Source organism: Etheostoma cragini, chromosome 14 (assembly GCF_013103735.1).
Source record: "Etheostoma cragini isolate CJK2018 chromosome 14, CSU_Ecrag_1.0, whole genome shotgun sequence".
NCBI classification, from domain to species: Eukaryota; Metazoa; Chordata; class Actinopteri; order Perciformes; family Percidae; genus Etheostoma; species Etheostoma cragini.
The window spans coordinates 1133066-1146986 of NC_048420.1; the positions used below are offsets into that span (position 1 = coordinate 1133066).

Sequence of the window (13921 nt, forward strand, 5' to 3'; positions counted from 1 at the left end):
CCCCCCCCCCCCCGCTGTAACCACAACACTCCACTAACAATAATGATAATAATAATAATAATAATAATAATAATTATAATAATAATAAACACTTTATCAATTTATTTAAGTCAGCTTGAAATGAATCATTATTTACAGGAACATTAATGTTGTAGATGCAGTGAAGTACACACACAAAATCATATGCCAATGGCATTCAGCAGACAAAACACACACACACACACACACACACACACACGCGCGCACACGCACACGCACACACACACACGCACACACACACACACACACACACACACACACACAAACACACACACACACGTGCATTATCTATTGCTTTGCCAAATAATAGATCCATTCATTTCATGTGCTCTCTACATCAAGCTGCTGCAGTTAGCCACAACAACACCAGGAAACCAGCGGATTCTGATTTCAAAATAAAAGCGGCGCATGTGTCACTTTACGTTGGGGACTATGGTTACCTGGTCCTCAGATCTCTGCAGGGTAAATCCAGACAGCTAGCTAAACTATCTGTCCAATCTGAGGACTATGGTTACCTGGTCCTCAGATCTCTGCAGGGTAAATCCAGACAGCTAGCTAGACTATCTGTCCAATCTGAGTTTTCTGTTGAAGACTAAAACTACTTCTGAACGTACATGTTCCACCAGAACTAGTTCCTTCCTGAGACTAGTTAGCAGCGGCACCCCGGCTCCGTCTGGAGCTTTGCTCCACCCGAGACGATTGGGGTTGGTTTAAAGAAATGCCGATAAACCAGAGCAGGTTTTTCTCCTGTCCCAGAATGCTGTGTGGACTCGCCAGACCCTCCTCCGCAGTGCTGTTGAGGAAGGTCTGGACATGATTCAAACTTCAAACATCAAAAATACAGAAAAACCCTAAAAATTTAAAGATGTCTTACATTACCAGAAGTTTAGATGAAATGTATTTATTTTAGAATCTTAGAGCTTTTAAATGCTTTATTTAAGTGTTCTACTGATGGCAGCAGGGTTTCCATCCACTCCATTTTAATTTGTGGCAGTGTATTTATTTCTGAGTATGAAATAAATACATATCCATAATAGGACATCAAATACATTAATTGAAATACTCTTACCGGGTTTTCTGTTATAAACTGTTTCAAATCTTCCCAGAATGCACATGTATGATAAAATAAATGAAATGTGGTTTCTTTTCTCAACTTACAAAAATCCCAATTATAATTAATGTTCCCACTTTTTGGCCTGGTAAATTCAATGCAATTAAAAAAAAATTGTTTTACCTCGTTAGTAATACAACATTTTTGAGTATGGTTTACGTGTTTTTCCACTGTAAATCCCTCAAAATAAAAGAATTTGCTGTAGAAAGTATGATAAAGCCCAAAAAAAATTATTGTATGTTTGTTTCTAAAAGACACAATATCAATTCTTTCATTAAAAATGGAAGAAGGCTTGCAGGGATAACATTAAATATGATGGCATGTTCTGTGCGTGTGCAATGCGTGACTGCTCTAACACCGACTTCTGTGGAAAGTTTTACACTGAAAGTGGAGACCGGATGTGGTGTCTCTGTTCCGTGGTAGCTTCACACAGAGAACCCCTCCCTGTCTCCCTCTTCACTCCTGTGCGGCGTTTCATACTCATAAGTAAATATGCGAATTCACACTGCGACTTGTGCGTGTCAGTGAGCGGATAGTGAGCGTGCAGGCTTCCCTCAGCCCGTCCCAGCTGCTCCGGATCATACAACCGCAGCTTCCCCTCCAGCAGGTATGGCTGTGTCTGCAGGTGAGGAGACTTGTGTCGCCTGTTGCTCTTCTGCCTGTCTGCCCTGTCTGCCCTGTCTGTCCTCTGCAATGGTCGCTGCCTTCAGTCCATTTTTCAGCATGGAGAAATTGATTTTGAATATATATTTGATCCGTAGTGTACATATTGGATGATTATAAATGTGTAGGCCTGTGCTTGGTATTTTGCATTCTTGTTTTTTTTGTCACAATTAGACCCCATTAAGCTTTGATACGGTGTCGGCAGTTCAGGTAGGCTGATGCGTGATGTTTTCACGGGCAACGTCCTGCCAGACGCCATTTGAAAAGAATGCGATTTAATGTTTATTTAGTTGTTATCGAAATAGCGCAACACATAAAAAAACTAAATACTGTAATCTAGTCTTCAAAGGCTACACATTCATTCGGCTTACTAAAAAACTACAATCACATCTTTATTTCTTGCTAAATTCCAACTTCATTCCTGTTTCGCCAGCAGTTTCTTTCCATCTTTTCCCAACAGGAGGCCGGTAGCGACCAATGCGAACCATTTATAAAAGTTAAAATGCTAGTAAAATAATGATTACTGGGTGTGTTTGATGTTTGCCGAAATGTAATGTCTCCCATATACATTCAGAATTCGATTTTTTTGACAAGACATCTCACTGTTGCTTGTCAGTAAAAATGATTATATTTTAAAATACCTAATTATTGAGTGGACTTTTGCGTGACGTTCTTTCCATTCATGAGGCGGATCGGGGCCACCGTTCAGGCAATCCTCGGTTTTATTGGACAGCAAACGCTTATGACATGACGTCTGTGTTCGGAAAGATAATTGTTCTGTAATCTGCTGCTGTTTGTCCACGTCACAGTAACGACCAACTGTAATTACAAATGTAGCTATAACCTGTGTCTATAGCAGGGCTTTGACTCAAATGCATGCGGCAATTTAATCGTTGTGTTAATAGACAAGGAGTTGATCCACATGTGAGGCAACAGCTGGATTCTTCAGGGAGTCTCGGTGCATCCCCTCTGTCCCTGCAGAGTCAGACCCAGGTGCATCCCGGTCAGAGTGTTGATCCCTATTTGATTATTCCACACACATCCTGTCACATTGTCAAGACTGACGCACGAGGTGAACTCCTATACAGTTTATGGCTCCTCGATTATTGGAACACATTTAATCATAATCACGATTATTTTGATCAAACAGATTTTAATCTTCAGCTATGGGGGAGTTGGGGATGCTTGGCTTGAAAAAAAAATGGACTTGGGGAACTGAGTCACTGGCTGCCTGTGGGTCGACTCGTGCATCATAGTGCATGTAGCCTGTTCATAGAGCCGGTTAATTAACCCGACGGGTCACTGAACTGAGACTCGAGTGCCACACGTCAAAGAACTGACTCTCTCCTGAGTACTTCATTAACGCCTCCTCTGGAGTGGTGCTAGAATCTATCGGGATCTGGGCACAAAGAGTTGTTGAAGAGTTTTGGAGATCCGGGCTACTGAACGAGGCCGAATGGAACCACTCGAGTCTTACGGCATCTACTCGACTCACCTCGACTCGAAAAACTACGAAACAAGTCCCTGGTACCTGCTAACAGGTACTTTTTATAGGACTACCTCAGTCGAGGTTCCAAGCGAGTTGAGGAGATACCAAAAGGTGACGTGAAACCTGCTGTTCAGTAGAAACTACTTGGCCTTCTGGCCGTGGCAACACGCCGAGAACCAAAAACACCCGGGTGTGTGTCGCGTTCGGTCACGACAGTTTCCTGCGGTGTCCCTATGACGACCAGCCACGCTCGCCACGTGCATGAGGCGGTACTAATCTGCCATAGAGAAAGAGGGACGGGGCACCGCGGTCTAGTCCACCAGAGCCAAGGCGAACTGAGGTGGTTAATGTAATCAAGCGGCGTCTTGGTTCTCGGCAGGTTGGAGGTCTTAACGAAGCCTTGTCTCTGTTGCATCTTAGAGGATTGTGTTCATGGCAAATCACTCATGGGGAAGTACTTCACGTACAAATACACGTCCTGCTACCTTGGTACCAGTGTTGAGTTAGATGTTGTAAATGTTGCAGGCTGCATGGCAGCAGGGCTGTCTCGAGGAGACCCCGACCCAGGCTACTGGAAAAAGACTTGAATCTGTGGAATCAACCGGGGGTCTTACTGCACATGCATCTTGGATGAGTGTGTGCTTAGATGTGTACCCTGTTATCGTAGTAGTTAAATGTTTGTTACATGGTAGGTAGACTGTGACGAAGAGACCACCACCAGGTCCGAGACCATAACCACGCCTAATACAGGAGTCTGTGTAATCAGACGGGACGGCCGTCTAGGTTCTTCGCAAGTTTGATCCCAGAAGCCTTTGTGTTGTGGAATTTTATATTAATATATTATATAATATTCTCTGGGATAGGAGAAAAAAAAAACACTCTGGTTTATTGGCATCTCTTTAAACCAATCACAACACTCTTGGGCGGGGCTAAACTCCAGACTCCAGACCCAGTATTAAATGAAGATAACTGTTGACGCAGTGCAATAATATAAGCTATTAAAAGGTGGAAAACATTGTTAAAAAACTTGAATTGAAATTAAAAGCCCCCCCTATAACACTATAAATGTTACTCATGCTGTGTAGTTGATATGAGTGGATATTGTAGGGAATACCAAGAAAATACATTATCTTTTAACATGATGTTGAATATGTTGTATGTGTAGTATTTGTAATTTGTTAGAGTGATTTAAATAATCCCTTAGTAAACAAGATATAACACCCACAAGCAGGGTTGAATAATTACCCCAGTATTACAAAGACACGCAGAAGACGGAGGGACGCGGAGAAGCATGGTCTGCTGATCAGCAAACTGTATGCAAACTATGCATATATGTATGAAACCATGCCAAAAACCTGCAGATTAAAGCATGCTCACACAGAGTGTGTAAAGGAGTCCCGATGGTTGTCTGGATCCTCTTTAAGTTGGGGTTAAAGAATTACTCTCGGCAGTATTGTTTTGTCTCTGAGAATGGGACATTTTATTTGTTTTCCCATGCCAGCCTTGAATCATTGGGCAACTTTATCTACTGGTAAATAATCAGTGGATAATAGTGAGAGGTTTCATAACCCAGGCCAAGAATCCCTGAAACACTGGAAAGGAAACTGGAACCCATGTTGCTCAAGAACCTCTGACCTGACCTGAGAGATCTGGGTTGGACACGCTGGTGTTGGTTGACCAATTTCTTCACGCTTCCAAAACTCTTTATTCAAGTTCAGAGCGTTATACATCCCTATGTGTATGTGTCCCTATGTGGGGCTTAACCAAGATGGTGGATTTCAGAGACTGAAACATGGGTCAGCTTTAAATAGAGCAGAAGTGTTGCAGCCTGGAGATGAAATGAGATGGTTGAGACTGAAGATCCTTTGGTTAAATGGAATTGTGCCTCACGGGGAGGAGAAGGAGAGAGAACACCGTTCTACGTCTCAAATTAGAGACAGCTGGCACAGCCGTGTTTTTTTTAATGGCTAATATCAAATACATGTGAAAGAACACAGGTTATGGAGGTCATCCTCTCTCCCACCAGGCTGTCTTCCATCCTTCCTACTCCACAGCCTGTTGGAAGTTTTGAAGTAAACCTCACAAAAGAAAATAGATCATTTGCTGTTTGCCTCCTAAAACAATCAAAACTCCTCAGTTAGGGTTATGACAAGACTTTGATCATGAATACAATAATCTGACAATAACTGTTGATTTGGTCACAAAGCCGTGTTCAAGACAGGACCACAAGATTAGCAAATAATGCTTAAAAAAATATTTTCAGTAAAACACCTTGTTGACCCCCCTATCCTGTCTGTAGCCCTCACCCCAAACCCACCGACATGGCAAGTTCTTTTGTTAAGGATTAGTGTTTTCCTAAACATCTGGCCTTTCTATTTCTTAGCAGAAGATGTGCGTTTGATGGACTATTTTCAGCGGTGTATTAATTTGGTGCTGTAGTGAGTATTTCCTGCAGCAGGTAGTGTATGTTTTCATGAAGGTACATGTCACCAGTGCAAAAGTGTGGCTCAGTGAGGTTTAAAAAAAAAAAAGTTTTTAAACAACAATGGAGATCTATGGCTCTAAAGCTTGATTTATGGTCCGTTGTTAGGAAGGTATGTTGGTAGGTACGGTTGGAGGTACGGTCGGAGGTACATTGGTAGGTATGGTTGTAGCCTTGAAAAGTTGAAGTAATAATAATAATAGTGATAACATAAAGTAACAATTCAATCTACACAGCTCTATAAAGAAGGAAATATCTCTCCATTCCCGTTCTGCCGTTACAAACCTTGTCTCCATCTTTTCCAGTTGAAGACAGAAAAGTAGGTACATTGGTAGGTACAGTTGTAGGTACGTTTTAGGTACATTGGTAGGTACGGTTGTAGGTACATTGGTAGGTACGGTTGTAGGTACATTGGTAGGTACGGTTGGAGGTACATTGGTAGGTATGGTTGGAGGTACATTGGTAGGTACTGTTGTAGATACAGTTGTAGGTACATCGGTAGGTACGGTTGTAGGTACGGTTGTAGGTACATTGGTAGGTATGGTTGTAGGTACGGTTGTAGGTACATTGGTAGGTACTGTTGTAGATACGGTTGTAGGTACATCGGTAGGTATGGTTGTAGGTATGGTTGTAGGTACGGTTGTTGGTACATTGGTAGGTATGGTTGTAGGTACGGTTGTAGGTACATTGGTAGGTATGGTTGTAGGTACGGTTGTAGGTACATTTGTAGGTACGGTTGTAGGTGCGGTTGTAGGTACATTGGTAGGTACGGTTGTAGTTGCGGTTGTAGGTACATTGGTAGGTATTGTTGTAGATACGGTTGCAGGTACATCGGTAGGTATGGTTGTAGGTACGGTTGTAGGTACGGTTGTAGGTACATTGGTAGGTATGGTTGTAGGTACGGTTGTAGATACGGTTGTAGGTACATCGGTAGGTATGGTTGTAGGTACATTGGTACGGTTGTAGGTATGGTCATGGCTCTTAAGCTTGATTTATGGTCCATACTTACAAAATATGTCAGTAGGTACCTTCGGAAGTACTTTCCATAGGTTTGTTCATAGATATGTTTGTAGGTACAGTTGTAGGTTTTTTTGTAGATACGTTCCCTGGTTTGGTAACTTTACATCCCCCCAACTCATTTCCAGGTTCTCCTTCTCCGTGAACAATATGAAATCAAGAAGAGGGTCAACTCTCCTGCAGCGGTCAGAAAGCACAGAGGAGACACTTTCTCTCTCCGTGTACACCTCCAGAGTCCGTACTCGCTCCGAAGCTAACCCCATCACTCTCTCTCTCGCTCTACCAAACACACACACACACACACACACACACTCACCGTTGGTGAAACATCCAGAAATCAAACATCAGTAACATATTCATGGCTTCTGAGAGGCCCCGGAAACTAATTGCTCCAAATTCCATTTGACAGCTCAATTCTTCTAGTCCTGCTCACGTGTGGCTCTCAGCAGAGAAATGTTCATCACTTTGGTCCAGACTGAAATATCTCAACAAGAATACCATGGATTTCCCTGACAATGTTCCACTCATCTCTTCTGCCATGAATAATAATCCTGATGAGTCCCGATGTCTCGTGTAGACTAGCAGAAACCTGTGAAAGACACGCTGCGTCTTTTGCAGACCAGAAAAGCTCTTAACAATACCCCAGCATAATGAGCAGGGGCAATTCTAGGATCAGAGCTTTAGGGGTGCTTGCACCCTTTGAACGAAATTATTTAACGTCATTCGACTGAGCTAACTTTGCATTTCAACGTCATTTTGATCCATCATGGCGGAGGAAACACCGAATAAGGGAACTAGAAAGACACCAATAATTCAGAGAATACTTCAATGCTGAGCCCCAGGGCCATTACTACAAAGGCAATGTAACAAATGAAATCAGATATCCATCTATGGAAAAGCAGACATTTCCAAAAGGCAGAATAAATAACAAGAAATTCATGCAATTTTGACTAATTGCTGACAAGAACTATCTAGGCTTTATAATCTGGTTAAATTTGACTATGTGGTAATGTTCCTAGAGCAGAACTCCTTAGCTCACAATAGATTAACATAGACCTTTTTTTTAATTATTTGTATGGGTGCTGGGATATATTTGAATTGTAATATAAGATATTTCTTCTATTTTATCCATTCCCCGTGGAGCTTTTGTTACTCGCATTGTGATTCTCCTTGAGATGGTTTTAGTCAACAGTAATAATGATGACACATGCCAGAAGAGCCTGTCATAAGCACAGTGCAGATTTAATAGATCCAGCGTATCGTCACATTGTCCGGGGTGTGATCTTGTGTCCGGGGTATGATGTGGTCAGGTATTGGTAGGGGTGCAGATTCAATTATTGGCAAATTATCAAAGACGTTATGATCAAATATGTCAACAAAAACTAAGCTAAACAGCTGATCCTTCACGGAGATAAACCCAGCTCCGTCGGGGCACACAGGACCGCGGGGTGGGGTTCTCCTCACGTCCCTTGCGGTCTTGTCCTGTCCTGTTTGGTGGCCGATCCGAACCACACAGTGATGGATGTGCAGGGAACAGACTGGATGATGGTGTCCATTTGTTTCAGCAGCTCCTGAGGCAGGTTGAACTTCCTGAGCTGGCGCGGGAAACCAATCCTCTGCATGGAAGGACATTTTTTGCACATTTTTTGTAATTAATTTCAGACACGTGGTCTATACTTTAAGCTCTGACTCACTGATTTCTCCATGTGCGTTATATTAATTAAAGCCAATGGTTGCATTGCAATATACACCGGATTTTGAGGGGACACTGCAGGCTGACTCTGACACTCGATGAAATATAAATAATGGAAACAGCTGACTGTTTTCACACTGCCGCACCATTTCCCTGTCTAAACGCAGCTTAACAGGTTGACTGCTCATTCATTCATTCATATTTATTATACAGGAAAGTTAAAAGTGACATTACATTACAATGTAAATGGGCCTGACTCCGTTTAAAAACTGGTTTTCAGCCGGTTCCTGTTCTGCAGAAACATAAAACATGGTACAGCATGTCGGGACAGACATTTGTACAGGACATCGATATGGACTAGACAAATTTAGACGACTGAAACAACAATACACTAAGACATTTATACAAGACAACAGCTGGGCTGGACAAATATGGACAGTGCAAACAACATGAGCAGTTAATGTGTGCAAGTGTAACTGTTAAGAAGGAGCTGTTTGGATTCCTTTTTGAAATATGTGATGGATGATAGTGTTCTGATGTGATGCAGAATGGCATTCCAGATCTTGATGTATGTATAAAAAAACAACTCTGACCAAAGTTGTTTTTGTATGGAGGAACCAGAATAAGTGCCTGAGACTGACCCAGTGAGGCGTCCTGGTCTCACGTGTGTTGGAATAAGTGCAGAAAGTCCTGGTAAGGTGGCATTTAGAATCTGAAAATACAAATGCAAATGCGTGGCTGTTTATAAAGTTGTTGTAAGTCAAAGCCTTAGAAGGTGCAAGTGCAATGCAATAGTGAGAGCACTTTGGAAGGTTTCTGAGGGTCTTGAGAGCTTGATGGTGTAGTCGTGCTATTGGTTCAGTGATTTCCTTTGTGGTAAGTGACCAAATAGGAAGACAGTAGGGCATAGTGTAAAACACAGTTACATGTAAATAGGTTTCAGAAACAGAAGAAGAAAGATATGATCTGATCTTGTTATAAACATAAAGTTTCTGATTCAACTTTTTGGTTAAGTTCGACAAGTGTTCCCGGGATGTAAGGGGCGAATCAAGTAGCACAACAAGATATTTCTAAGTCTTTGTGACGACAAGTTTTTGGTTAGCAAAAGTAATAGATTCAGTAAAAGAAAAATAATTCTGGGTGAGCGAAAATACAAAAATTCAGTTTTCTGAACATGGATGGTTAAATGGTTATTTTTTATCCAGTCCTGTAGAAGCTGAGGATCATTATGCACAGCACGTCAGTGTTGTCTGTAGTATCTACTGACCTGGGACTCGAATCAGGTTCTGTTCAAATCAATCACTGTTGATGAGCCAATACAAAGGGTTAATGATTTCCTTTTGAGTGAAAGGAACTTTGAAAGGAATGTTTTTGTGAAAAAGTGATGAATGGTTAAAGATGCATGTGATGTTATCCAAAAATGGGACCTTTACCATGGCCAGGTAGCAAACCTGTATGTGACTTAAACATCTCCTTCAAACACTGCTTCTGAGCCTTGTAAAGGCAGAGTGTGTATATCTTGTGAATTGGCCCTGAATCTTTGATATAACACATTTTATAATCAGGAAACAGTATCAAGCGGCTTCCTTATCCAGCATTGCTGTTCAGACACCACACGTCCTCAGGCTCTTTTAGCTGTCCCACTGATGCGGACTGTGCCAAGTCCAACCCAACCGTGCCCTGGCCCACCTTTTTCAAGGGCGCCAGGACACGGTTTAGCGTACTGTGCCCGGGCATGACACAGAGTGATCACACTAACTGGACTTTGGGGTCAAATGTGCACAGGCACGGCTTTACTGGGACACTTATTTTTCTCTGTGTGGGGTGCCTTTGGGCCGCCGGGGTGTGTAACCCCCAACCAAACAGCATTTTCATTCTCCACTGCCCCCTTTGCCCCTCAGTCCGTAGTGAGTTGGATGGGGAACCAGAGGGTCGCTGGTTCAAGTCCCCATACGGACCAAAGTATGGTGGTGGACTGGTAGCTGGAGAGGTGCCGGTTCACCTCCTGGGCACTGCCGAGGTGCTCTTGAGCAGGGCACTGAACCCCCAACTCCTTGGGGGGCCTTTCCATGGGAACCCCCCCACTCGGCCATTTCTCCTTTAGTGCATTTATAGATACTGAACATGTGTGTGTAACTCAGGCCTGTGTGTAGTGTGTGTAATGAAAACAACAGAGTGATCCCTTGCGGGATTAATAAAGGAAATATTATTTCTTTTACTGTTGTTGGTGCTGCTCCCATGGAGTGTGTGTTTATTGGTGCCGACTACCCATTTGACACTTGATAAGTGGGAACATTGTTCATGAATGCTTATCATTATGTTTAGTCAACAACCAGTTCAGACCGGAATTCTAATAAATGGTAGATGCTTTTGCAGGATGCGTACACTGTATCCATAGAGACCATCCACATCATTAGATTCCCATAGGCAGGGAAAACCCTGAGTGCAGAGCTTCTTCCTCAGACCTCTGACTACACCTGGTCTACAAGTCTTGGTTTGTTCATTTCCTGCTACCCTAGATGGTTATCCCTCCTGTTGTCTTCGGGTCAACTTTGACCCCTTTTCAAAAGGTTTCTATATCAGAAATTTAGATTTCTTTAAGAAAACTGTCCATAAAAGTAACGTGGATGGTTTCTTACAACGCTCCTTACAAGTTAAATAAATAATCAGTTTACTTCTTTCATTTACTTTGGGTGTTTTTTGTCACTTTAATAGCATTTGGAGAACTTGTGACTAATGTAAAAAAAAAATGAAAAAAATGAAAAGAAAAAAAGCTTAAAAAATTTGGGAAACCCACAAAAAATTTAAAAAGCTCAGAAAAAGTCAAAAACATCGGGGGAAAGACACAAAAGGCTCGAAAAAGACCACCATAATGTAGATAAAAGGTTTTTAATTTTAAATTTTGACTCAAAAAAACAAAAATTTGCAAGTCAGCGGGAAGACAACACAAGGGTTAAAACGGATCACTCCTCGCTCATAGCTTGTTTAGAGGGCTGAAAAGGGACCAGGTCTGAAAACACCCTGAGGGGGCTTTGACCCCAGCATCGCTGAGTCCAGTAGAATAGTGTTAGAGTTGGTGGATATCAGCTATCACACCCGAATGTGCACCAGAAGCGGTATGCATACTCCAAAAGTCGGAGCTAAATGTCGCCTGTAGTCAGATGTGCTGTGTTGCCATCAGCGATGCGGCTGAACATGCAAACTGTAGCAGCTTGCAGTGTTTCTCCGACAGAGATAGACAGCAGCAGCGCTCGCCCTGTACTCGCGTTTCCGTGGTCTAACCAGCCGTCGCTAGAGTTGGAGAGAGACGCCGGCAGAGCGGAAACAAGTCTCGGTGAGCAGAGCAATGGAGCAATGTCTCAACATTTAAAGGAAATGAGCTGGTTTAACCTTAGAGATATATAGTCCAGAACACAGGGCCTTCTACCTGTTTTTTCTCTTGTCAAGACACACATAAGTGACCAAAAAGCAATAAAAGTGACGCATTTTGGCATGCTTGGGTTCTTCTCTGCGTGATAAAACCAATCCATTGGTAACGCTCCAAGTTTATATACTCATCCACTGATTCAGAAGCCCTAAGATATATCTCCATAATGGTGCTGATCTTATAGCATTAGGATGCAATTGCCCACCGTTGGTGTCACCTGCAGCTGTAAGACTGCTTCAGACCTCTTGCATAAGTTATCAGACAAGGATTATGTTTTATTGGGAGATTTAAATTGGGACTGGCTCTCGGCGTCCTCAAAGGCACTTAAGGACCTCTGCAACGCTCCAAATCTGTCGCAATTGATTATCTCCAACTCAGAAAACTCACATGAGTCTCCATTGCTTGATGCTATTCTTGCATATTTTCCACATAAATACTCTGCAGTTGGAATACTTAGTAATATCAGTGACCAACACCTGTGTTGCAAACGACCAAACCTTTTTGATACATAGGGACTGTGAAATTGCAGATGTTAACGTGGCCTGTATTATTTGAGCGTGTATTATTTTACAACCTTCTAGGCTCTAAATGATAAACATGCACCTCAGAATTGGTCTGAAAGTGGCTAAAATTGGTATTTTTGCTTATTGGGATGTCATTTCCTGGAGTACCTTCAAACGCTTTATCCCAAAAATCAGTACAACCTAAGCTTAAAGGTTATGGAAGTCACCAAACAGAAATATTTCATAATGTGTCAGGTTCAATTCTGTGCAATAACCCAGCACCACTGTCTCTAATCAGCATCATCACCTGTTCACTGGTTCCACTTATTATTTATTCATCATTATCTATTTCAGAACTGTTCATGCTGTTCATATGGTAATATACTACTTAAATAATAACATAGTACTTATTTATTCCGGCACTTTGCACTATGCTCCATAATTAAAATAATTATTTATCATATAAATAATTTACTCCTGCATTCTTTGCACTCTTCATCGCACTATTGTCTCAACTTGTCTCTATTGTTTCTGTTTATAGTGTGTATATATATATTAATGTGTATATTTTGGTTGTTTAGTATGAGTAAGCACATTGTGAGCCATATGCTCTAAAGCAAAATTCCTCTTATGTGTCCTCATACTTGGCAAATAAAGCTGATTCAGATCTTAAAGTGTTAAAATGTTGTCATTAATAAAACAAATTAGATGTTTTCATCATTATTTACTAAATGAAACACAAAACATATGTAGAAACACAAACACAGAGCATGAAGGCGTTTTGATTTTTAATCTGCAATAGAAATGCAAACTGCCAGCTAATTTAAACTGGACGTTATGTAACGTGATGACATCATCAGGGGCGTTCAACATAACAACGTGAATGCCAGCAGGCTTGGTTTTATGCTGTTTTTATTGTAGACTGATTCAAACAGGATCATGGAAACAATCTCCTGAATGCTGCTCAAATAGAATTAGGTAATATCAGCTTGACCACTTGATTAATATGGCTTTTTTATTGCTATTTATTATTGTATTTGGATTAATCTTCTGCCGTTGTCACTGCTGCAAAGCCAAGTTAGCCAGTTTGTATTACCAGCAGCCAAGGTTACAAGAATTATGCCAAATTCCGAGATTCCTGGCAAAATCCTGGTAACATACTATGCTATTTGTATTTATAATTTACACCACACATTTTGGTCTGTTTTATAGGTTAATCAGTTACAGTATAGTTGATATAGTTAAAAATCAATGGTTACATTTCTTAATAATGTAATTTTGATTCTACCATTGGACTGTTCTATGGACTCTGTGCATGTGACACCTGTTGCATTTCTGTTGGTCCTGTACATAACTTAACAATGAATTGCTAACATTAGCATGCATCAAAATGGTTACATAAAAATATACATAGCAGTTATGTTTGCCGTTGTTGCACATACGTCAGGGACCACCAACACTTTTAATCATCATCCTGTGGAGAACATGTATGGAAAC

The 13921-nt window shown here is 41.5% G+C and overlaps 1 protein-coding gene and 1 long non-coding RNA gene across 3 annotated transcripts in view; one reads left to right on the plus strand and one right to left on the minus strand.

Moving 5' to 3' along the window:
• Positions 1-243, minus strand: part of LOC117956842 — a 19946-nt gene extending 19703 nt beyond the window's left edge. Inside the window, exon 1 of the long non-coding RNA XR_004659378.1 lies at positions 223-243. This is a non-coding gene — a long non-coding RNA (uncharacterized LOC117956842). The remainder of the gene's footprint in view (positions 1-222) is intronic.
• Positions 244-1573: 1330 nt separating this feature from the next.
• Positions 1574-13921, plus strand: part of lrrc3b (leucine rich repeat containing 3B) — a 14572-nt gene continuing 2224 nt past the window's right edge. The window contains exon 1 of one of the 2 annotated variants that reach the window (XM_034892133.1): positions 1574-1757. The gene's annotated coding sequence lies outside the window, so the exon portion shown is untranslated. Of the gene's footprint in view, positions 1776-13921 lie in introns of both variants that reach the window. The other variant, XM_034892131.1, reaches the window with a different exon arrangement.